Source organism: Camelus dromedarius, chromosome X (assembly GCF_036321535.1).
Source record: "Camelus dromedarius isolate mCamDro1 chromosome X, mCamDro1.pat, whole genome shotgun sequence".
Classification (NCBI taxonomy): domain Eukaryota; kingdom Metazoa; phylum Chordata; class Mammalia; order Artiodactyla; family Camelidae; genus Camelus; species Camelus dromedarius.
Genome location: NC_087472.1, coordinates 58,026,096 through 58,048,707, shown reverse-complemented (window position 1 = coordinate 58,048,707; position 22,612 = coordinate 58,026,096). Strand labels below are relative to the sequence as shown.

Genomic DNA, 22,612 nt, shown 5'->3' with positions numbered 1-22,612 from the left:
TGGTAGCACAGATCTCCAAGAAGCCTGAGTATTCGGAGTATTGTTTTGTTATTCACAAGAAGTCTCTTTTGACCACACCTGACTTTATGCTAACATGACTGAAGATGGGCAAAGAGGGGAAGGCTGTGCCAGAAAGACTAAGCACATTAACAGAAAGTTAGACCTTTCAGCCCTACCCTCCAGACCTCCAGAGAGAGGAGAGGGGCTGGAGATTGAAATTAACCAAGTGGCCAATGGTAAAACCCCAATAAAACTCTAGAAACCCAGAGCTCAAGGAGTTTCCTGATTGGTGAACACTTTGATATGTCAGGAAGGTGGCATGTCCTGAGTTCAAAGGGAGGGCGCATGGAAACTTTATCCAGGATCCTCCCAGGCTTTGTCCTTTGTCTCTTTCATTTGACTGCTCCTGAGTTGTATACTTTATGATAAAACTGTAATTGTAAGTATAGCACTTTCAGGAAGTTCTGGCAATTATTCTAGCAGATTAACAAACCTGAGATGGTGACAGGTATCCCTGAATTTAGCCACCTGCTCAGAAGTATGGGTTGCCCTAAGACTTACTGAAGGGAAGGCAGTCTTTAGGAGGACGTTGCCCTTAACTTGTGATATCTGGCATTAACTCAGGGTAGTTAGCATCAGAATTGAAACGAATTGCAAAACAGCCAGGTGGTGTCAGAGAACTAGTGTCAGAACAGTATCAATCTCTCACTGTTAACCTACTGACTAACTAAATTATTAACATCTTTTTTCCAACACAGTGTATTTTCATTAAGGAAAAAAAATATCAAAGAAACCAACACACCCCAGAAGAAATATTACTTATGTAAACCTGTCTCAAAAGATAACTAATGTGAACATTTTAGTGTATAGATTTCAACATTTTTTTACTTTGATGCAGGAAAATGCATCAATGAGACAGAGAAATTCCTTCAATTTCTAAAAAGGGAGAAAAATAGTATTACCTGAATAGAATTATGTTCAGATAACACAATCAATCTGTTTTTAAATCTTGTCAAATGGAGAAGCCTGTTACTTTAACTTTCAGTTTTCTAATTAAATTCACGTGAATCTGTTGAACAAAACTTTAATATTCCCTTGGGCTTCTTTCTTAAAGAATAGTTCCTTGAATATCGATTTCCAAATTAACATGTGGGGAAGAAATGACACCCAAATTTTTAAATTAACACACTTCTCTCAGTTAACTATTTGCAACAGTATAAGGAGGAAAAAATTGCCAATATATGAAAGATTTTGTTAAAAATACTTTACAGATAAGTTTAGGTCACTCTTTAACATAACCTAAAAGGCCACCCAAATTTTTTTAAATGCCCCAAACAGAACAGAAATCATATATTTAAACTCACTCTTATCAAAGTGGCCCACTTGTTCCCTCAAGCAGAGTCTGAATGTGACTATAGAATGCTCTAATTTTGATCTATTATTATGCATTCAACCCATGTACACAGAAAAGAGTGACCATAGCAGGCCTGAAACTACTTTCCTCAGAAAGGACTGCTTGCAAGGTTGGCCCTTGGCTAGCACCTGGAAACTTTACTGCTAAACAGTTCCCTACACTGACAGAAAACTTTCCCTAACTGATAAGGGTGGCTCACTGGGTCGAGATTGCTAGTATAAATAATGTGGATCATGTTGAATACCTACTCTCCTTCTGGAAAAGTCTGGACTTTTGGTACATGCTAAGCAAAAAGTGTCTACGTGACCAATCCACAACAAAAGCCTTAGTTGCTGAGTCTCTAACAGGCTCCCCTGGCAGAAACATTGCACATGTCTTGTTGCATTTTTATTGTCCAGGGATGCTGTGTGACTGTTCACGGGAGGAAGAGAGCATAAGGAAGCCTGCAGAGGGACTCCTCCAGACTCCACCTGTGTCTTTCTTTCCCTTATGCTGATTTTAGAAAGGCTTTGTATCCTTACCATGTTGCTATAACAAATTGTACAACCATATGCTAAGTCCATCTGTGATCTAGTGACCCTCAACACACTATTTTTTTGTTTGTTTGTTTTTTGAGGGGGGATAATTAGGTTTATTTACTTATTTTTTAAATGTTTAATGCTAAGCAGGCACTCTACCAATTGAGCTATATCCTCTCCCTCCACCATTTATTTTTTGGTATTAAGATGCCAATATCATATAGGCAACCTCTGTTTTCCTCTAAGTTTCAAAATGCATTTTTACAACAATTAAACATAATATATATTTACATTATAACAATTAGATTTTTTGCTTATAATTATCTCTACTGCCACAGTTTTTCAATCACTGGATTAGAACTGTCAATAAATGAGGTTATATCTATAGAACATAAAACTCACAGCTTAGTAACTACTTCTGACTTAGAACAAATATCAAGCTGGTTTTTAAGCAAAGCAATGCATTTTCCTAGCTAGGCAAGTCTTTTTAAAATTTTTTAAAAATTTTTGTTGGAGAGGGCACTTTTCTCCAAAATGAAGAAAAGGAAAATACATTTGTTTCCTAAATTTGTTCTCAGTGATACATTTTTCTTCTTTAGTGACACAGAAGCTTTTTTAAGATACTAAGCTGCTATTCTCAGTTAAAATACCTTATATATCCTACTTTCAGTTAATGACATTACTAAAATCCGGGCTACTAAAAACAGGCGCACATACTTTTCAATTACAAATACTTCATGCAATTCTCTCTAGTTGGATGACTTCAAGGAGTGTAAAAATCCTTTAGTGGTCCACTGTAGCCAACTTTCAGCAACCATGCCTCAGGACCAAGATAAAGCACATACATACTGCTATCTCAGAAATGACTAAAGTAATTCGCCAGGTACAGTGAGAAATAAGGGAGCTTCTCCCAACAAACTATAACCACTGACTTTTATTATCACATTCTCTAATACTTCTCCAAATGCATACTTATGCTAGTCTGCTGCCAGGAAAATGTCCACACTATCAGTCTTTTGTTAGGCTCTTTTCCATGGGAGCAAACCATGCTTCAGGGCCCTGAGAGCATTCATTGCAGCTTCTGTGACTAAAAATTATGGTTGGTAAGGAAATGATGAGTCAACTGTGGCAAAGATAAATTACAAAGGGATTCATCATAGCTGACATACAATGATAGGTAAATAATCTTCAACATGCCAATTTAATTTACTATAAGAAACATACCCATCAGTGTAACCAGAATACTTCTTTCCATATAAAGAGCATATTCTTTTCCTGTAGCCAAATTATAATCATGGAATTGCTTAATCAGCACAGAATCTGAATAGGTGGCATAATTAGATAAAATAAATGCTCAATAACATCAAAGACAGCCCGACAATCAAAAGGTCTATACACCAAAAGTTTGACAGTGGCTTTAGTTGAATAATGGCATTATAGTTTATCTTCTTTATACCCTTACATTATTTGAATTGCTTATCATAAGTACATCTTTACAACCAGGAAAAATAGCACTTCCATTTTGAAATAAGCTAGGAAAAATTACCCGTTATTAAAATTAATAGAAAATTGTGGCTACATATGGCATAAAATACCTAAGGAGTAACATGAAATACTGGGGATCTACATGATGAAAATTATGATTATTAGTACATAAAAAGACTTAACTAAGTGTCTCTTGATGAGAAGAAATGGTACAAACATGTTAATTCTGACCGAATGGATTTATAAATTAAATTCTGTTACAATATACCCAAGTGAATTTTTTTAGATAAAGCAGAACTTTACAAAGTAATTCTTAAATTCAAATTAACAATGAATTGGAGAGCAGTGGCTAGGAAGATACTGAGAAAGAATAAATATGAAATTTATAGTAAACAAGGAGGGAATAGATCAGAGGTCAGCAAAGTACAGCCAATAAGTCAAATCTGGCTGCAGACAGATTTTGCACTGTCTATGGTTGATTCCCTGAGTGAACAGTTCCAACAGAGACTGTGTGGCCCACAAGCCTAATGTATTTACTCTCTGGAATTTTACAGAAAATGTTTGCCAACCCTTGCAACAGACACTTTAATTTTGTTGTCATGTCCAGAGGCTCTTCTTTAAGGGAGCTCATGAAAACCAAGAGAAGGCAAATTTATGAGTTAATACAATCCATATGTACCACAAGTTAGCAGAAGCTAGAAGGTAGAGAAATAAAAGTTGGGGAAGCTAGTTAATAGCAAAAGAAGCATGAACAGTGGTAAGGAGCTTTAAAAATACTGATGCCCAGGGTAACTCCAGCCCAATTAAATCACAGTATCTCACTCTGGTTTATTTTTAAAGTTCCTCAGTTGATTCTAACGTACATCTCTGACACAGAACCACTGAGCTAGGAGGAACAGCAAATGCAGACTGGCTGAGTGATGTCAATGGTGTAGCACAAGAGTAATGAACCAAAAATACCTGCTGTTGGGGATGGTAATAGCTCAGTGGTAGAGGGCATACTTAGTGTGCATGAGGTCCTGGGTTCAATCCCCAGTACCCCCATTAAAAAAAAAAAACCTACTGTTAAGGTGCCCAGAGCTGCTTGAATCTAGTTCCCATACTCAATATTGTTCCTATATTCAGATTCCCATTAAAGCCCCATCTTCCACATTGTTCAACATGTTTACATATAATTAACCTCTATTAGTGAGGTGTGCTGAGTTATTCTTCATTTCTTGAGACCAAAAGAGCCAATTTAGTATAGAAATTTATATCAGAAATACACTTACATGAAACAGACCCTCAGCAGAAACAAAAAACAATTTGGAATTGTTAGGGTGTGACTGTAGAGTGAAAAATCGTACACAATCCCGTCCACATACCAGGATGCAATGTTCTTTAGAAGTCTAGGTTATGTTGCAGCAAAGCCACTAATTAATTATATAATTGGCTTTGTGACTCATACATGCACCCATGTAGGGCGAAGCACTCAAGCAACTAGTAGTGGCTGTTATTCAGCAACCCCAAAGAAATAAGCAAAGCAGGGTTTGACAGTTATTCCTCTTCTGACAATGATGTGCAAATTCTGATATAATCATGAGGTTCTGACTCTGGAAAGCATGCTTTTGTCTCTGTTATAGCTAGACATGGTGTTCAGTTACCCTTCCAACAGGCATGGAATAACACAGATTAGATCGTAGGTTCCCAAGTTTGAGAATCATTGGACTAATAAATGTGTCAGTTCAGGTTCCAACAAATGTATACCCATTTCCTTCTAAAGACCACTACCCTATTTACTGTTAGAGCTGTAGCACAGTCCTTAATGACCAGCTTTTGTTTCACATTATCTAGTATTACATCCTCTCCACTGAGCACAGTTGATGGGCCCAATCCATACATTGCCAGCAGCATATGACATGTCTAAGCATGAAAAAGCACCACACAAATAAAGATAAACTAGGCCAATTAGAGTCTCACTCTTTGGAATTTGAGTGGAAACAATGAAAATGAGGTCATTAACAGTGAAAGCTGAAGCTGAAAGCTTCACCAAAGTAGGATAGTGGCAAATCCAGTCATGAAGAAGAAAAAACGTAAATAAGAGAATAGAACGTAGAATAGCTGATCAAACAGCGGATTTGGTTAAGTCAATGGCACAGTGGAAAAGGTCTATATACTCCATGTGCTTAAGTCCCTAGAGCCACTACAGATGCAATTCCATGCCACACTGTTCCTAAGATCCCTATGAAATCCCTCTCTTCCTTACTGTGTGTATCTTACTAAGTGTATCTATATGATAAATGTCTATTTCTTGAACTAATCCTGTGTCTTATTTCTTGAAACCAGAAATCTTACGTAATTTAGAAAAATAGTGTAGAGTTAGGCTACATAAACAGAACCTTATCAGGAATATTTAGACCTAGTTATTACTTGGTGGTGGGGCAGAGAACAGACACAACCCACTACAACCCAGACTAGAATGTTAAGGGCCTACAGGAACTGTGGCAAATTTACTGTCACAGGACCATACATCCAATAAAGGTAAGTCTGGATACAATCACAACAGAAGAATTTCAAGTGGCCAAAGAAGATTACAAATAAGCGGGTGCTTCTAAAATTGGCAGGTAAATTTCCAAAGTGGCCTCATGACATTACTTCAGACTACAGCATCTAGCTGTAACTTAGTTCCTCTCCAATATTTCTTCAGCTTAAGAGCTGGAAAAGGTATAAACAGAAGCATCTTTAGAAATGAAAAGATGAGAAGTGGGCACAATGTGCTTAATGGTCAAGATGTAGAAATGCAATAAAAACACACCTGAATGAAGTGGTGGTTACACTCACAGTCCCATCTAAGGTAAACTGTCCCACTCATAATTCTGGAGACGAGGCAGTCCTAGAGAGCAATGAATTTTAGAATATGACCTGTTCTGTCATCCAAAGCAGAACGTACCAGGTGTGGGACACACTACCCGAGTGCTGTGTCACTGCATGACTCAAAAAGTGACTACCCAAGCAGGGGTGAGCTAAGCCACTTATATCCTTGAACTGAGGAATAAAGTTTATGAAATGCAAAAACAGTGAGGCCCATAGCAGAGGGAGTTGAATACTGAAGGACAGCGCTGGGAAACATGAGATACAGCCAAGGACACTGGAGCAATAAGCAAGGTTTAGTAATGAGTAAAAATTTATGAGGAAGCAGAACACAAACAAAGCTAGGGAGCAAACTAAAGCTTGAGTTGATAATGAGGAAGAAAAAAGGCAGAGAAAAAGAGGAATTAGGATGGAATATACAGCCTAAGGTCCACATTTAATAATATTGTAGTGAATACTGAAAATCTACTCCTAAGAGAGTTTTCAGATGCTCTCATCACAATAAAATATGGTAACTAGATGAAAAGATAACTTAGTTTGAAGTTTGACTATAGTAATCATTTCACTATGTATATCAAATCATCATGTTGTATACCTTAAATATATAGCATTTTTATTTAAAAAAAAAAAAGATGTAAAGGTAGCATACTAGATGAAGGATACAAACCCCTGTTGCTTGGATCTACCTTGGAACCACTTTCAATCCTCAAACCATTTCCCTCAGAGAGGAAACTGAATTTTATTTTCTTTATATTTTCATTGTCTTTACTCAAAAAAAGGATTTTCTTTATTTGGGCTCTTACAAAATCTTTGTCTACCTTAGAGGCTGGCCATGCATAGCCTTGGGTGGTCCAAATTGCCTGGCTGACCCAAGAGAAGTCTGTTTCTTGAAAATAAAAGAGCCGACAAATTGCTAACAGGATTCCAGCCACAACTGACCAGGAATTTGAGTTTGCTAGAATTGGTTAGGGTGTCCCAGTAGGGGATAAGGAAGTGAGAATTCCCCCTACATATTAGATTAGAATGATAATAGCCACTAAGAGTCCATGACAAAGCTGCTTAATTAGGCCATAAGTGAGAATTCCCCCTACATATTAGATTTGAATGATAATAGCCACTAAGAGTCCATGACAAAGCTGCTTAATTAGGCCATCAAAGACGGTGCTGTGGGGGATCTAGCAACTGGCAACTGTTACAATAGAGCAACTTCAAAGTTTTTCTTGAAAGGCCAGGTAGTAAATATTTTAGGCTTTGCAGGCTATATGATCTCAGCCAGAACATTATGCCATTGTAGCATAAAAGCAGCCATAGACAGTACATAAACGAATGCGTAACTGTGTTCTGATAAAACTGAAATCTGAATTTTGTATAATTTTCAAGTCATAACGTCATTATTCTCCTTTTGATTTTTTTTCAAACATTACAAATGTAAACACCATTCTTTACTCATAGGCTGTTAAAAAAAAAGGAGGTGGGCTGCATCTGGCCCACGGGCCATAGTTTGCTGACCCTTGATATACGGAAATGGAAGTGTTGTAGCAAAGATGGTCAAGCAAGTTTTTTTTTTAATTTGAAGATATTATATTTAACATACTCAAGGATATTCTGATGACTGTGTAAACTTTCTGTTCAATGGACTGTTCCTGTTCTTTTGTTTAAAACCATCTTAATCATTTTTAAGTGCACAGTTGAGTAGCATTAAGTCTATTCATAGTGTTGAGCAACAAATCTCTAGAACTTTTTCATCTTGCAAAATTCATACTCTATACCCACTAAACAACAACTCCTCATTTTCCCCCTCCCCTCAGCCCCCGGCAACCATCAGATTTTAAAGAAACACTGTGTGAGCCAAAGGAGACCTGTCCCAGGAGGGATCTGGTTCAGAGGATGCCGGTTTGCTCACTCTGTTTCACTCAATGTCTTATAAAGTTGTTTAATCCATACTAAGAAGTACAATTACATTGGACCAAAGATACATATATACAAACATTTAGCTGGAACAAAAATTCCACAAAGTTCTTATCCTTTGCCAGATGGAGGCTAGCATTTTCTTTTTTTAATATTCTATCTTAATCTATTCTTTCCTAATCTAATCTATTCTAATCTATTTAACTCCATTCAAAACTGCGACCTAGTGGGGGGAGAGTAGAGCTCAGTGGTAGAGTGCATGCTTAGCATGCACAAAGGTCCTAGGTTCAACCCCAGTATCTCCATTAAAAACAAACAAACAAATCTAATTATCCCCTCCAAAAAATAAAAACAAAAACTGCGACCTAGTTTTAAACAGTACCCAAGGAAAACTGTCCACCTCAGGTCAAACTGAATGGGTAGTACTACACACCCATTTTTCATATGTCAACTAAAAATTGGCACTTGCCTTCTACCTCTACAAAGATTAAATCACGAGCTGCTGCAGCTACTGACCTTCCACACACCCTGAAAGGAGTTCAGGGTGGAGATCAGGAACGAGGTACTCTGTGCTCTGGGAAAAACCGGCAGAACAGGCCTTCAGATAGATATTTTCAGGAGAAGATTTTATGAGTCCAAATTCTTGCGTCTCCTGATATCGAGAAAAGCACTTAAATCATTAATGGAGCCATCTGTTCCTTGTGACCAGCAGTAACATTCACATAACTAGCAGCAACCTTCTGCAAAAATGTGTGCTTGATTACGCATACCCCGCTTCACCAAAATCACATTTACACTGACTCCCCTCCCCCACCCCGACCTCTTCAGAGCAGTTCCTCAGAGCTATCTGAAATGCTGTCTCCTGGGCTATAGCCCTCATTTTGCCCCAAATAAAACTTAACGCAGAACTCTCATGTTGTACAATTTTTTTCAGTCAACATGGGAAAAAGGTAACACTACAAACAAGTCAAAATTTTGAAGAAGCATGGGGAGGACTCAGTGATACAGCACATACTTAGCATGCATGAAGTACTGGGTTCAATCCCCAGAACCTCCATAAAAATAAATAAATAGATAAAAACCTAATTACCACCCCCCAAAAATTTTTTTTAATTTTTGAAGAAGCAGAAGCTATGAGTTTATAAAAGCATTCATAAACACACTGTGTTGGCCTGCAGCATTTTTTACAAAATTAAGCTAACACTCAAAATCAGGCTCCTGGTAGAGAGGTGGAAATCCTGTCAATATATTGAGCAACAATAAACAGGAGCCAAGGAGGATTAGTCTTCCCCTCTGGATGAAATGTTCCTGTTCCAATGGACCACAAACCCAAACACTCCCTCTTAGGCACATCAACTCCTCTTTACCATTGCATTTGCACTCTTGTTTTTATTGTAAGGGTAGAGAAAGCTCTTTTCTGATCTCTCTATCAAAAGCACATAAACAAAATAAAAGCAAAACACCAAACTCAACCAAAAACAAAGCAGCATTTCAAGAAATAAACAAGAAAATAAATATTAGAACCATCTTACACATCTACCCCATCTGGACTCTGCAGGCATTTGCAATTGCAATCCCTGAAATAAAGGATGGAGAAGCCAGTTGTTAATAGATACAAAAAAGCTAAAAGAAATGACAAGCCAAAGTTAAAAAAAAAAAAAGCAGAGACTAACTATAGCAATCACATCAAGTGCAGAAATGCTGTTGGTATATAAGTATCTAAGTAAACTTGGTTAAGTCAGGCCTAGTAAATTTGTATTCTCAGGAATTAGAATTGGGCCATCAAAAGTAGTAATCTAGCAAAGGGGACTGAAGCTGAAATAATACACAGCAAACCAACACAGTGCAGAGGTAAGGCCACGAGGGCCACAAGCAAGCAAAACTTATGACAAGAGGTAAAGCTCTAAGTAAGAAGAATCTAGGAAAAGCTAAAAATATGAGATGGAGGAAAAAAAAGATAAGAAAGTGGATAGGCCAGCCAATAGGCAATGGGAGAAATAAGACACAAAAGTTAAGAAGACAGAGTAGCTCAGTTACATAAATGGTACAATCCTTACATGAAGAGCCACAAACTCCTGCTGCTGAGTTTCCCAGAGCTTCTCTGGACCCAGGTCCCATCCCTAATGGGCATAACCATATTAAGGTCCCCTTTATTTGGAATTTCATGTGATCCCAGTCACCATTATCTCCCCACAAGTGGCCAGCCAATAACCTGCCATTAGCTCACTGGAGAATTTGTTTTTAACAATGAGAAGTGCCTAATCAACAGTAAGAAGAAGAACAGCCCCTCAGGAAGAATGCAATTAAGGGAGCTGGCTACGTTGAAAACCCCTTGTTTTAAAGATGTTGTGCAAACCAGCTTGTGGTATCATAGAATTTACATTTTATACCCACTTTAGAAGGTGAGACTTCAAGAGACTTGGTAGATTCTGCAAACAAGCAGGGTTAGGGAGCTAAATGAGATTGAATAAGGTAGACATATCATAGTGTCACCCATGCCCAAAATCCTTCTAAAGGAAACTGTACTGCCAACAAGCCTAGCCAAGAAAGCATTCTTGTGACCCACAATCCCTCCTCTGAATCCACTGCTGTTCAGATTAAGGTTAAGTAAGGATCAGACCTTAGGACCGACATCCACAACCTGATCAACAGCCTATGACTTGTTGTGACATGGAAGCTGTCCCCAAACAAGGATGAGGGATTCAATTCAACTTACAACTGAGGAAAAACAGGAACAGAAACTCTGCAGCTGAAATGAATGAATATGCGATGAAAGAACATACCACATCCTATGTAAAAATCATGAAGGATTTAAGATCAACTTGTACGCACAAGAATCAGAAGCTAAAAATAAGCCAAAACTAGGCACTATGGGATTATAAAAAGGGAAAGAAAAACATTTCCACATAGCAATCAATAGGGGAAATGTCCTAGACCTGCCAAATAACAATTGCTACCTCTACAGTCTCAGGAAACTTACTCACAGGCAGTCAGATTCTCAATTTAATGCCAAGTGGGCAGCATGGAGAACAGGAATGGAAGCAGATAGTTTGCAGCAAGAAAGATGAGGCAGAATGGAGGCCATGCCTATAGAGGCTGCACAAGCTCAAGCTATGAATAAGAGAAAAATAAGCATTCAGTAGCTAGGAGGTAGAGGAAGACAGACTATGAGGAAATCAGTTGGATGTAGAAGCAAGATGACATGCAGAAAACTAAAGAAATAAGCTGAATCACGTTAATAATACCACAGTTTTGTAATACCGAATTTTGTAAGCTTCTTAAATTGATCCAAATGAGCCCATTTCTTGCAATAAAATTTGGATTGCAAAGAATAGACCCTGAAAAGGAATGTAATATGGAATTGGTAATACTGAAGCAACAAGGCAGACAGCCAAGCAAATCACTTTTGCATCCCAGAACATGATACTAATGACATGCAAACCATCCAGTCTGGCTACCATCTGTGCTCTCAGAAAATTAAAATTGTGAAATATGGATAGAAACAGGTAATCAGTAGCAGAGACTGGAGGTGAAGAAGTGCTCTAAGAGGTTATGAGGGGAGAGAGAGGCATGAACATGAGGAAGCCCACTATGATTAAGCAGAAACTACGAGAGCAGAAGTCATAAAGTAAATGTCACAGAGTAGGTGTTGGCAAACAACAGCCTACAGGCCAAATCCAGCCACCATCTTTTTTATAAACACAGTTTTGTTGGAACACAGTCATCTTTGTTTATGTATCATCTATGGCTGTTTTCATGCCATAGTGACAAAAACCATAAGACCCACAACACCTAAAATATTTAATCAGGCCCTTTACAGAAAAAGTTTGCCAACTCCTGTCATAGAGGACAGCATAGGCCAGTGGTGGCAAAACTGAGAAGTCACACAGAGAAACAGGGACAGAGAGAATATTTAAGTCATGTTATAAAAGCAGAGCACTGGAGAAAAGATTCTGAAAGTCCTTCTGCTAAGATCCCCACTAGTAGTACCCTTACTATCACCCCCTGAACCCTGAATGTGCTGGACATTTAGAAAAATTAGTTATATACCACTTTCCAAAGAGAAGATCCCCAATGTAAAAAGATTTGTATTTAAAAGTAAATAACAAGGGGGGAGGGTATAGGTCAGTGGTAGAGCATGTGCTTAGCATGCACAAGGTCCTGGGTTCAATCCCTAGTACCTCCGTTAAAAAAGAAAAAAACCAAGTAAATAAATAAACCTAATTACCTCCCCTCAGTAAATAAAAAAAAAATTTTTTAAGTAAATAACAGTGGACTTAAAAGTCCTCATCACAAGAAAAAAATTTTTGTAAAATTTGTATTTATTGTAGTGACAATTAACTAAACCTATTATGATCACTTTGCAATATATACAGATATTGGATCATTATGTTGTACACCTGAAACTAATGTTGTATGTCAATTATACCTCAATAAAAATAAATATAAAAAATAAAAAGTAAATAACTAAATCATGAACTGTAATAAAATATATTTATCTTCACTGTGAAATGCAAAGGGAGAATAAACCATAAAGAAAAAGGTATTTGACCTACATAAAAAATAAACAACTTCTATGCCAAATTGAGGGAAATATCTGCAACGTATATGGTAGAAAAATCAGTGTGAAAAAGAAACTCAAAACTAAGACCCAAGAAAGATTTTTAACTATTCCATCTCATTAGGGATCAAATAAATAAAACCAGAAACTGACACATTGTAAACTGACTGCACTTCAATTAAAAAAAAAAAAAAAACGAAAACATCAAGGTAGACCACATTTCACCTTTGCAACTGGCAGACTTTTAAAAAAACACAATATAGTGTATTAGTGAGGATATGAAAAAATGGGCCTCCTCATACACTAGAGGGATTGTACATTTAATCCAACCTTAAGAAACAAACATGGATATGTGCAAAAATTTATCTATAGGGGTGTTCACATTAATATTATTTACACAAACTTAAAAAGGCAGTAATTGAACAAGGGCCCAAATATTACATACAAATTATATTTTTACATTCATGCAGTGATATTATGGGCCAATTAAAAACATGTTTAATTTAAGATGGCATGGGACATGTTTTAGATCTGCTAAGTTTAAAATATTAGGCAAAAAAGATTTCATTAGTGACTAACTTCAACAACTGACAAAGACTGCCACCTCAACCAAAAACTCACTTCTGAAAAGAAACAAAGTAGTAAAAAAATCAAATAAAATACAAGATAAAATTTAAAAACAGCAACTTTAGCAGACCTAATTCAATAGTCTTGTAGGAAATTTTCTTTTAGAAGTACAAGGTAGGTTCATTATAAGGAAAGTAAGTTATTAAATATAATATAACAAAAAGATCAAAGAAAAATATCTACTTCCATGTTCAACATTTACTTGACTGAGATCCCCGTTACTTTGTACAGATCACATTTTAAGACATCAATGGAAGGACTGATTCCTCCTAATCCTGAAAGCCATTTAGGGGTTGACGTAGCAAGTTAACAAAATCACAGCCCCCTGCCTTGACTGTTATGAGTGATTATATCCGAAGTAACCTCAGTATAGATTCCCTTTTGGGCCTAAGTAGAGTAGAAAACATGCTGGTGAAGAAGGTAAACACTAGAGTTGATAATGTAAGAATAAGAACAAATAACAAATATAAAGACAAAGTCAATTCTATGCCATGCAAAGAAAGACCTAAGGCAAGGAAGAGGATCCTCTAAGGGATGGTAATAACATGGCCCATGAGGATTCTATCTCTTTACCAAGGACTCAAGCCAATATCTAGATGACTATTAAGTCATGCACATAATGCACAGATCATGAGACACTTTCCAGTGCTAATTCAAATACAGCTGTGTTACTGTTACTATATCATAGACACTGTGAATAAAAATCATCCTGAAAGTTTGCTTTAACGTATCACCTCAAGTCTTCTTGTTCTAAAGTTTACAATGCGGGGGAGGTATAGCTCAGTGGTAGAGTGCATTCCTAGCATGTATGAGGTCCTGGGTTCAATCCCCAGTACTGCCATTAAAAATAAATCAATAAACCTAATTACCCCCTTCACCCCAAAAAACCCAAACAAACAAAAATAAAGTCCACATGTATGCATACAGTAAAACGAGAACGGCATGTGACAGCTCATGGGCTGAATCTGGGCTGCTACCTGTTTTTGAAAATGAAGTTTTATTGGAACACAGTCCTGCTCATTTGTTTCCATATTGTCTATGGCTTTTTTCATGCTACAGAGGGGCAAGATGTATTAAAATTGGTTAAAGTCATAATTAGGAAACATGAGTAGTACTTTTTGGATACTTGAGAATGGCTAAATTTTAAAACGGTTATCCCTGAAAAGAAAAAAATGGATAGGGTGGGGGAGAATCATATAGGGTGGGGGAGAATCATATATAAATGAATAGCTACAATGACACATATAAAATATAGTTCTTTCTATACATATAGCCCAATTTGTGAATGTGCTTTCTTGGTGAGCTAAATATGAGTAGGAAGAAATTCAGAGGCAAACTACTATGAAATTCCATACTTTCTAGGATCAGCTGTAAATCCAAGTCCCACAGAAAAGAAAACAGATTGGGAGGTGAGGATTTGTAGACATAGTACATTTGACCTATGCCAGTGGTTTGCAAACTTTCTGTGCAAGGCCAGATGATAATGCTTTAGTCTCCATGGACCATATGGTCTCTGTTTCAACTATTCAACTTTAGTGCAAAAGGTAGCCATGGACAATAGTTAATGAGCACGACTGTGTTCCAACAAAACTTTATTTACAAAAACAGGCAGCTGGCATGTGGGCCACAGCTTGCCAACCCCTGGTCTATGTTAACACTGTCGTCTTTCTAGCAATAAAATTTATTAAAGTATTAACTGATATGTGTTCTTGTTTTCCACTTGATATGAACAGAAAGTAATTTCATCAGTACTGTCTGCTAATAGAATGCAATATCCATGAGCAATTCTGGCTAGGATATGCTAATCTACACAGCAGGCTGCTCCAAACCCTGATGCTCCTACACCTGAATTAACATTCTGCAAGCGATAGGATTTTCAGTTGTAACTCTGATTCTTGTAATTCCTTATTGTGTAGAAGAAAGCACAACCTCATAGAAACTCTCCAACACGAACAATATCCTGGAGGGTGGGGGTAATAATAAAAGGTGAGAAGACAAAGATAAATGGTGAATGGCTGTGTAGGAGAGAAATAAATGCTAGCGCTTCGTAAGTGGTCATCTCTAAAAGTGAGAGGGGCCTACACGTCCCTTGCGCCATCTCTCTTGTGTATCTCAATCTCCCTTCAAAAATGTTCCCTTCACATGTGCTCCTATGTCCTGGAAGAAGATAGTGATAAAGACCCCAAAGGAGTCAGGAAGTCCCAACGACTAAGAATGTGCTCGTCATACTCTAGTGCTTTGAGTCTAGTAAGGTAGTTGAAATCTTTGGAGTGGGACACACACCGCTGTACCACTGGCTCCCCGTGTTACATTGGTGACCCATCTTTAGTTTCAGTATCTGTAAAGTAGGAACAAATCTTACTTCCCAGAGTGAATGTTAATTTAAAATGATTTAGCAAATATGTGTAAAGCACTCACCTAGAATATAAAAGGCACTTATAACTGACAAGCCCTATTATTAATATTTTATGACTTCAAAAAGAAAATTTTCAAAAGTTGTGTGTGGGCGCTAGATGACTAGCCTAAAAAAAAAAAGAGAGAGAAACAGGCCTGCTGTCACAAAAGGAAAAGAGGATGGATAATGGGGATATGGAAGTCGAAAGAAAAGAAGTGGCATTTGGACAGCAAAAGCCAAATTTATACAACACATTTTGGCCCATATAGAGAAAGACAGGAAGACTTTTTTAACTGCATGCTAACAGTCATATCCTTAAAATGAATAGTCATTTTAAAATAAGCTGTGGTGAAGGACACAGAATGTAGGGATTCTCTTTGTATCAGTGACTATTCCAGACTTCTCCTTAGGGAAAAGATCACTTTTCTATCATTCAGGTTCCCTGTGCAGGCTAACCTACCTAATTCTGCCAGCAGCAATCATCCAGACACTCCAGGGCCTATACTAGGAACATTATGCTATGAAAGCACCATTGTAAGACCATCCTTATGAGAAAAGGTGACTTTTATTGCTTCCATGAAAAATGGCAGATACCAAGGAAAGATCTGGTCCTCAAGTTATTGAACTCTGGATGGAGGAGCTACTAGCTTAAGATAGGGGTGGCTTCTGCAGAGATCTTTCAAGAATGGCCATTTTACAGATGCTACCTAGTTTAATTACGAACCATTTCAGTACTCCTGGAAGCCTATTGGGGGCTGATCCCTGAAGGGCCAAATAAGAACATTAGTGCAATTGGTTTAATAGGAGTGTACCAGAAGATCCTACTGCCTCTGAAATTACTAATCCAAAGTACCAAATACTTGGCTGCTGCTAAAACAATGAGTCTCTGCAAAAGAGCTGGCTTTTGACAAGGTGTATGCAGCACCACAGTCTGATAAAGAAAAACTCAACATATCTGATTTGAAAGAACAGACTGTCCCCTGAGGGAAGTGTAATTAGTGTCATGTTGATATTATTTATGACTCGCAGCTTATGCCACCTAGTTGACTTGGAAATTACTTCAGTTCTTCTGATCCTCAGCAGGGGTGATCTCAGACTGGGTAAGCATATAATCTACCCTAATTGTTTTGAGAAGGATGTACTGTACAATAAACTGCAGGCTTTAAAAGTAACGGCCCCTGGAAATGACGCTGAAAAGCCTCCCTGACAGGAGTCAAGACAATGTCAGCCTTTCCTTCCCTACTTACCTTAATCACTTTGTTACCTTAATCACTGAGAGGACCCCCTCTTCTGCACGTGCACTCACATGGAAGATCTGGGAAACTCTCTAAAACACCTTGGAAAGATATTGTTCACAATGCAGCCTAGTGGGGGGTTATAAAAGGGAAAAAAAAGATTACTTTTATCATTTATGACCCTCCCATATTCAGCTTGGTCAGCCTTCACTGCACTGAGAGATGGTGGAAGGTATTAAAAGGGAGAAAAACACACACTGCTTAGCCTAACCCAATCATTTTAAATGCAATTTTTACACTAAAATGGAAAAACTTCTGATACAACATTTATGATACACTATGCATTTACTAGTTTTTTATTCCTTTTTGTCTACTCTCAGGAATGAAAGTTCCATGGTGGCAGAACTTTGTTAATATCTAATCTCTGGCACTTAGTAAGCACCTAATAACTATCTGCTGCACCACATCATGACCATCTCTTCTCTACCACCAACTGGGAACCCCACCCAAACCATCAACAACTTACCAAGACTTCCCAGCTGCCTCACAAGGATATCCATGGCAGCAGTGATTCATGCTGGCTTGCTGGTGAACTCACTGGGCAGGAAGCCTCGATACAAGTGACAGGTAGGTCTTAGTGTTGCTCTTGACCAATGACAGGGTTTCTGGCTGCCCAGGAATCTGCATTTTTATAAGCATCCCAGGTAATTTTACGTATAATAAAATTTTACACCATGGACATTTCCTTCATCAGAAGAGCACAATCTCAGAGGCTATTATAAAAATCTTTCAGTGTGGAATAGAAATGTTTCTGTCTTACATGGCCTTCTTGGACTTAGATGGAATCTAGAGGAAGCACTAGATGGAAGACACAGTATTGGCTTGGATTCAAATTCAATTTTCTACACCAACTAGCTGTAATCTTGGGCAAGATATCCAATTCCCTCATCTGCATAAATGGGAGAATGGGAAAAGAAGAGGTTAGGCCAATTACTCTCTAGTGTAGTCTGACTATTTTAAGACTTTTTTCACATCATAATGGGAAAACATCAAGTAACTGCTGAGTGTCTATTAAGACTACCTTCCCTGGCCCTTCCCACTAACTGGGCAAGCCCACCAGAGCCACTGACCACTTACTAAGACTTCACAATGGTCTGATAACCACGCGCAGGATGCTGATTTGAGCCTCTTCCAATTCTCTAGTAACCTCAACTGGGCCAAGCAGGGCTCAATATACCTCTTCACCAGTGGCACGGTTTCTGATCGAGTTTGGTGTCATCTGTAGAATAGGGAGAAGAACAAACAAACATAAGAACAGTCAAGGTGTGAGATCTAGCTTTAATTCTACTTTTACGACATTAATCAAGTCACTCAGCCCACACCAGGGACCTCAGATTCCACACTTGCTAAGCATTATTAGCATCACAATTATGCTCTCTTATCTGGTAAAGACTGTTGCAACATTCACAATTATTATTTAAGGATTCTTGCCTCCATTTTAAATGAGACAACTGGGATACAGAGGCACCAAGTAACTACACTGAAGTGTTAGAACTCAGATGTGAACTCTGATGTTTGATCCCCCTAGCTGCCTACCCTCTTTAGACTTCAATCAATATCCTACCTTTGAACAGGGGTAAACTTGGTATCTTAGGGGCCCTTCTATGTCTGACAGTTATGACTCTCCATTCCACCCATAATCCTGACTAAAAGAACCCCCTAAAAGTGAACAAAACCTCCATCTAGTCATCAGATGGCATTTAGTTCACACGGATGAAGCAAAGTAACAAAACCCTGGGCTCTGGACTAAGGTCTGTTATTTATAATCTCAACACCCACCAGGACTCACCTTACCCATACGTGAAAAGGAATAGAACATATCTTTTCCCTTATCAGCTGCGTGGGTTACCAAAAGGATCACAAGGAGCTAGGTAGGCCTGTGGCTAGTCCTCTACCTCCAAGACTCAATCACTGGGAGGAATGTGGCTCTAAGACCCACACAGGATAAGCCAAAGACCCTCAAGGGTCCTTTCTTACTAAGGAAGCAATCTATTGCCTCTGAAGTTTCCCAGTTCCTAGCTGCTTAGCATGAAAAGCAACCCAGAAATCTAGCAATTCAGTGATGGCTCAAAGCCCAGGCTATTAATTATTATCATTAGATGCTGGCAGCACCACCTAGAGCAACTAGGTTTCCTGTTACTCAGTGAGATGCAGGCAACCCTCAAACCCCAGGAAGACCCAAGGAGCAGTTTCTCAGGGCTCATTTTTAACTGTTTCACCCACAGTGAAATATAATATTGTGTCTTATAAATCGACTAGTGATCATGAGACCCAGGAGAAAGTTCTCCCACTATAGGTGACAAACATTCATGCTGCCAAGCCGTGTGTGCGTGTGTGTGTGTGTGTGTGTGTGTGTGTGTGTGTGTTTGGGGTGGGGGTGATGGGGGAGCCATCTCTTTATTGGATATAGTAAGGCAGCTATTACTAGAGCAAGATCTGCACACCCACAAGCAGCTGCTGCCACCAGCAATTATTTAGCTTATTAAAGTCCAGGGGGACGAGGGTGGGAAAGGAATGTGTACAGGGCTTAATTGGGAAATAAACAATAAGTGCAAAGCCTGATGCGTGAAATGCCTGCACTAAGGAGCCAAGAATAGAGTAGTTGATAGTTAGTGCCTTTCTCTGAAGACCGAGATCTTATTACTACCACTCCCTACTCCCACCCCACCCAGCCCTTTTCTAAAGGAAACTGCTCCAGTTTCCAAGCCCCCTTCACCAACCCATTTATTCCACTTCTGTTCAGGTCAGCAAATTTTAAAATGGAAATAGTTTCAATGTTTGTCTTAACTTTGAAAGTCATAAACGCACACTGTGGGGAAAAAAAAATTCCAGAAATACGTTAAGGATAGAAAGTATAAATCACAGAATCCCAGAAAAGTTTAACACTTGAGGGCATATTCTTCCAACTACTTTTATGTACATGTACGAACATGAATTTTTATTTTACAAAAATTAGATGAAACCATACTACTGCTCTATAGCCTTTCTTTCAATTAGTATACTGTATACATCTTTCCAAGTCAAATATTCATCTACAAGACTATATTTATTTTTAATGCCTATGTTGTGTTATTACATGAGTACACCAAAATTTATTTATCCAAATTCTTATTCATGAATAGGTAAGTTTTTCCATTAATTTTTTTTACTGCTATGAACATTGTGAACACTCCTATACCTAAATCTTTTAAAATATCCTTAGAATATTTCTTTAGAATATTTAGAATTTATTTAGAATATTTAGGGGTATACCCCTAGAAATGAAATTTCTGGGTCAAAGGACATGTTTTAATATTTAGACTGTCCAGTAATATATATTGCCAAATTGCTCCTACAAAAGATTACACTAAAATTGGACATATTCCACCAACACTAGTATAATATTTTAAAATCTTTGCCCATGTGATGGGTGTTAAACGTCATACTGCAATTTTTAGGAATACAGACATTTATTACTAAGAGAATTACAAAGATAAGTAAGATATGGCCTCTGCCCTTGAGCCTAAATGGAGGGAGATAGACAAACAAGTGACATTTATCATTATCATGTTCAAGATAAAAATAAGTAAGTTTTCAGTTCATGGTGCTTCCTTTGACTCTGCGGCTATTGCTAACAGCAAAGGTCCTAAAAATATTATTAGACAGCAGTCCAAATTAAAAATCCATTTGCTGCAATTCTAAGGATCTGTGCTAATGCTGAATATCATCTCCGTGGCATTTCAATATCACTTTGTTGTTTCTCCCTCATGAATTCTTAAAGGAAAAATCCAAGCGGAAGCCATTCAGAAAACTACCTGCCGCCCTAAGCCAGTGAAGTGAATGTAGTGCAGAGCAGTATATTATTGGACAGATTTACTGACACTGGACCTGGACTTCCATTTTTCCTTCTCCTACTATTTCCAGTAAACAATGGTGAGCTGCAGCCATTTTCTTTCAAAAACAAAATGTCTTCTCTCGCTGGGACTCTCATCCCCAGGCAGATCTGCTTATCCATAGTTAGGCTGCAGTGGTATCCATGCCAACTTGGAAAATACAGATAAGAATAAAAAACACTATTTTTCAGCACCATGATGCATCAGATACAGATGAGATCAGAATGGATGACAACACAAGTATTTTAAAAACCAATCTGACAAAGCTGTATGAATATGCAACAAAGCAAATACAGCAAAAATGTTAATTGTACCATCCAAGTGGTGAGTATATGGGTTTTCACTGTATATTCTTTCCATTTTTCTGTATGACCACTTTAATAATAAAATGCTGGGGAAAATCCAGCAAGCAGCTTGAACTATAACACTGTAAGGCTTTTCCCTCCATTTTACTCCTAGAATGAGACTATCTGACATTCCCTCTATTTTGTTTTTTTAGATCTAGCTTTCTTGCATCAGACTTGAAGCTCTCCAACTTTTTAATGAAGTGAAATGAATCACAATATACTCACAGGCAGGTTACCAAACAATGTGTGGTAGTTTAGGGAAGATTGAGAGGAGGGCCCTAGGCTCCTGGAAGTGCAGACTCACTACCTTTTTAAGTGAATATTTACTACTTGAATATTTCAGAAACCCCGTGTCTTAGTTTTAAAATTAGCATTCAGACCCTCTAAACATTTGCCTCTGCCTACCTTTCTGCCTTATCATACACTAAGTCCTTACTTTCCCTATTCTCATTGCAAAGACCTATGCAGGAAGTAGGGGGCCAAGGGATAAGGCACAAGGCATGGTATGTCCACATGCTTCAAGTTAGGATATAACAAAAAGAATTTTAATTTTGAGGGTTGAAGCTCGAAACTTGATGTTGAAGGACAGGGTATAACTGACTGACTGCAGTACCCTGGAGGAGCCTTATAATCAATCTCCTAGTTTGTAGTGTGTTCCAGCTGGCCCATCTGTAAAACAGGAAAAAGACTGGTCATAAGCAATAATGAATAAGGTAAATAAATGAGTTTCTGAGATGCTAAAAGTATCTCTGGTGAATGGAGAGGGAAATGAAAACATCACTGTTGAGTGACAATCCAAAACAGGGTAGACAATCTTTTTCTGTCAGGGGCCAAGCTTTGTGGGCCACCTTGTCTCAGATGTAGCTATTCAACTCTGCTGCTGTAAAAGTGTGTGCCAAAGAGGCCACAGACAAAACATCAGCAAATAAGCATAGCTGTGTTCCAAAAGAACTTTATTTGCAAAACCAGGCAGCTCATGGGCGGTATCTGTCCACCCCCGACCTGGTCTGTGCTGGAGCCCTACCTAGGAATACCATTTGGAGGACTACCTGAGGAAGAGTGAAAAGGGGATGAGTCTACAAATAGGAACCATTTAACAAACACTAGGCAGTGAGGATGAGGCTCCCGATCTGGCAGCATTCACCTAGGTCCCACCAAGGAGGAGACTGTCAGCAGTAGCAACAGAAGCAACATCTGTAAATATCAAGGACTGAAATCCAAACACAAAAATAGCATTATCTCAGAAGAAACTCATGAGAAGATAAATACATAACTAGAAAGAAACAGCAAGTTTCTGACCACACACATTTTGAAGAAACAGTTGACAGTCCAGAGCCTGT

The 22,612-nt window shown here is 38.2% G+C and overlaps 1 long non-coding RNA gene across 1 annotated transcript in view; it reads right to left on the bottom strand.

The window, feature by feature from the left end:
* The window catches only part of LOC105090684 (uncharacterized), a 64,652-nt gene that overhangs the window by 36,252 nt on the left and 5,788 nt on the right, over window positions 1–22,612 (bottom strand). Inside the window, exons 2-6 of the long non-coding RNA XR_010379470.1 lie at window positions 18,231–18,272; window positions 17,520–17,674; window positions 17,023–17,122; window positions 9,708–9,752; window positions 8,692–8,827 (exon numbers count right to left, since the gene is read on the bottom strand). This is a non-coding gene — a long non-coding RNA (uncharacterized LOC105090684). The remainder of the gene's footprint in view (window positions 1–8,691; window positions 8,828–9,707; window positions 9,753–17,022; window positions 17,123–17,519; window positions 17,675–18,230; window positions 18,273–22,612) is intronic.